At 39.6% G+C, this 4,179-nt stretch overlaps 1 pseudogene; it reads left to right on the top strand.

The window, feature by feature from the left end:
- Positions 1-1,844: 1,844 nt before the first annotated feature.
- LOC129030450 (dihydrofolate reductase-like) lies at positions 1,845-2,350 on the top strand (annotated as a pseudogene).
- Positions 2,351-4,179: the final 1,829 nt, after the last annotated feature.

Below are 4,179 nucleotides of genomic sequence, written 5' to 3'. Positions count from 1 at the left end.
TGCCTCTTCATGGCTTCTTTGGGTCTTTGCCTTAACAGCCTGCATCACAGGCTTTCTTTGGAATATCATCCTGGACTACTGAAACCACTTTCCCCATTTATCAGAGAGACTGGAGTGCCTGCGGTTTTTGGCTCTCCAGAGTGGGTCTTAGCCAATTAATAGCTGCTGCAAGAGGATGGAGAGCAAGCTTCCTTAACTTTGTGGGGAACAAACTCTGAGCTGTGATGTCTGCTCCTGATAAGGCTGACAGCATCTTTTCAGTATTTTTGTCTGGAAATGCATCTTCTCAGCATGTTTCCCTTCCCTTTTTTGCTTTGTGGATGTAAGATTTACCAGGTTCTGGGAGCTCTTCTTTAATAAATTCCTTGCTCAAGAACCTGCACCTCAGGGTCTATTTCTGGCAGGAATTGAACCAAGATGCTGACTCTTCCAGGAGCACCTGTTTTGATGTTGCAAATTTTCAAAAATAATTTTGAGAAATTTACTATTATCCTAGTATTTCATATTCTTTTTTACAAGTCCCAGACTTCACATATTCTGTAATTGCTAAGGATGCCCTGAAAGGTTCTTCCTGCCCTTCTTCTCTTACATACATTTCAGATCTAACCTAGACATTATCTTGACTCAAGAAGTAGGGCTGGACGCAGTGGCTCATGGCTGTAACCCTAGCCCTTTGAGGGGCTAAGGTGAGAGTGTCAGGAGTTTAATGCTACAGTGGGCTATGTTCACACCACTGCACTCCAGCCTGGGTGACAGAGCAAGACCCTATCTCTATTAAAATAAAATAAAATAAAATAAAAAACTTAAAGCCTCCCTCTTAAATTCTAATATAAATTGAGTATTTCACCTCTGACTCCATTGTATCCTGTGCTTCTATATTTATAGCATTTAATTCACTTTATAAAAATTCCCTCTTTATTCTTGATCTTTCCTTCTCAACTGTGTAAATCTGAGAGCAGAGATTTTATCTTTTATTTTTAGCTTCCTCGTGCCTAGTACAACATATAGAAGGTATGTGATTAATACTTATTGATTCAAAATAATTGAGTAATCTGTATTTATTATTATGGAATGCTGTGTAATATATAACTATAATTTCAGAAAATTGCAGAGCCATTTATACATATAAGTTTCCTTATATAGTTATCTATTACATATATGTATTTGAAAAATAAGCACTAGTGTCTATGTCTGTGTATTGGAGGGCATTTATGATTTATAATTCATAATTTAACCTTATGTCATAATTTTACTCAAGTAAATAGTTAATGCAATGTAAGAAATAAAGAAGAAAAACATGCAAGGAGGGAGCTTGAGAACTGATAGTCTTTATGAATTACCAGAACAGGGAATATTGTTTTTGTTGTGGCTATTGTTGTTGTTGTTGTTGTTGTCCTTGTTCTTGTTAATGTTGTTCTGCTGGAGGAGAAGCAAGGTTATGTTCAGTATCAGTTTTATTCTGACATGTAAATTCAGTATTGCTCATATCCTGACATGTACTGCCTTTTCAGCTTAGACATAAGCTGAAAGAAGCCACATTGTTTGGCTATTATTAGGATTTATAGCACTGTAGAATTATTATAGATAACAATAATATATTAAATAGTTTTAAGTAGCTAGAAGAAGAATATTGAATATTTCCAACACAAAAAAGATAAATGTTTAAAATGATGGATATACTAATTATCCTCATCAGATCACTATACATTATGTGTATTGAGACATCACTATAAACCTCATGGATATGTACAATTATTAGTTGTCAACTAAAAAATAAAATAGACCAATCTTGGCAGTGCATCTTGGTGTAGCAAGCAGGCTCGGAGGTGCTCATCCCTGCTGTCATGGTTCGTTTGCTAAACTGCATCATCACTGTGTCCCCCCCAGAACATGGGCATCGGCAAGAATGGGGACCTGCCCTGGCCACCGCTCAGGAGTGAATTCAGGTATTTGCAGAGAATGACCACAACTTCCTCAGTAGAAGGTAAACAGAATTTGGTGATTATGGGTAGGAAGATCTGGTTCTCCGTTCCTGAGAATAATCGACCTTTAAAGAATAGAATTAATTCAGTTCTCAGGAGAGACCTCAAGAACCTCCACAAGGAGCTCAATTTCTTGCGAGAAGTCTGGATGATGCCTTAAAACTTAATAACCAGAATTAGCAAATAAAGTAGACATGATTTGGATAGTTGGTGGTAGTTCTATTTTATAAGGAATCCATGAATCACTCAAGCAATCTTAAACTATTTGCGACAAGGATCATGCAGGACTTTGAAAGTGACACGTTTTTTCCAGAAATTGATTTGGAGAAATATAAACTTCTGCCAGAATACCCAGGTGTTTTCTCTGATGCCCAGGAGGAGAAAGGCATTAAGTACAAATTCGAAGTACATGAGAAGAATTATTAATATGAACGTGTTATCTGGTTTAAGTTGTTCCCCCTGGCTCTGAAAAAAGTAGGTATTTTTACATTAGGAAAAATAAATACTTTTGTTGACTTTAGATCTACGGATAATTATTTCTAAGCAATGTGTTTTTATTCCCCAGTAACCTAGACTATATCCAATACCATTTATGAAACATTCTTGATATAACTAAGTGCCTCCCCAAGACCCTGACTTAGTCCCCAGCACCTGCTACAGTGAGCTGCCATTCCACACCCATCACATGTGGCACTCTTGCCAGTCCTTGACATTTTCGGGCTTTTCAAATGTTGGTAGTGTTTATTAAAGATGAAGATGCACATACCCTTCCACTGAGCAGTTTCACTAGTGGGAAATACCAAAAACTTCCTATGAGTGTATCCAGAGGTTTGTAGACAAATGTTGCAGCCTTGTTTGTAACAGTGAAAAAATTGAAAACAACCTGGAAGTCCAGTGATCAAAAAATGAATATATTTCTATCTCAGATTGGGGAAGCCAAAGCAGATTCCAAGACTGAAATTTCAGTGAAAGCAGTTTATTTGCTAGGTCTTACCAGAAATCATCAATTGATGTAGGGAGAAATGGAACTGAGAAGGTAAGGAAACCAGTTTAAAGTTAGCAAGCAGGTTCTCATTGGTAACAAGCTTCATACTGCTGAGATACAGGGAAACCGAGGGGGAGAAAGCTGGAGTATTTATCACCCACTCCTTGGTTGTCAGCTGCCCTGCATGTGGGCGGAAAGTATTCCAGCTGCTCTATAGCAAGTCTCAAGTGTTTGCAATAAGAAGCTGCTGGCGTGCACGGGAATAGTGAATGCCAAACACTTAAAAGCAATTCCATGTTTAAGTATGTAAGCTCTTCATACTTTTTTTTTTTTTTTCAGACAGAGCATCACTCTAGTTCCCCAGGCAGACTGCAGTGGCGTGATTTCGGCTCACTGCAGTCTCCTCTTTCCTGGGTTCAAGTGATTCTCCTGCCTCAGGCTCCCGAGTAGCTGGGACTACAGGCGCGGGTCACCACGCCTAGCTGATTTTGTGTTTTTGGTGGGGATAGGATTTCACCGTGTTGGTCAGTCTGGTCTCAAACCCCTGACCTCGAGTGATCCCCACTTGAGTGGGCCTCGGCCTCGGCCTCCCAGAGTGCTGGGATTACAGGTGTGAGCCACCGCACCCGGCAGATCTTCATACTTTTTGTGTAGTAAAAATTATAAAGCCACACAAGGTTTATTTGAAATAGTTTATAATTTAAAAAAATACAGAAGCAGGAAAACCAATTCTAAGTTCAAGTGAGGGATGATGGTAGTTTGAACCAAAGGCTGCATGTAGTATGAAATTGTGACTTAAGACATATTTTAAAGCTGGAAGTAGCAGGATATTCTGATGGAGTTTAACTTTGGTTTTGAGCCCACTGAGTCTGAGATGCCTTTGAAAAATGAAGGAAGTAGAGAGAGAATACAAGAAAAACTGGCCAGGCACAGTGGCTCACCCTGTAATCCCTGCACTTTGGTAGGCTGAGGCAGGCGGATCACTTGAGACCAGCTTGGGCAACATGGTGAGCCCCCTCTCTACAAAAAGTACAAAAATTAGCTGGGTATTGTAGCACACACCTGTAGTCCCATTCACTAGGGGAACTGAGCCCTCGAGTTCAAGGCTGCAGTGAGCCGTGATTTTGCCACTGCACTCCAGCCTGGGTGATAGAAGAGACCCTGTCACAAAAAACAATCTGAAAACAATGGAACCATGACTTCAGAATTCTA

The sequence above is a fragment of the Pongo pygmaeus genome, chromosome 12, assembly GCF_028885625.2.
Source record: "Pongo pygmaeus isolate AG05252 chromosome 12, NHGRI_mPonPyg2-v2.0_pri, whole genome shotgun sequence".
In the NCBI taxonomy this organism is placed as follows: Eukaryota; Metazoa; Chordata; class Mammalia; order Primates; family Hominidae; genus Pongo; species Pongo pygmaeus.
Note: the sequence above shows the minus strand (reverse complement) of the source record. Positions and strands in the feature narration are given on the sequence as shown.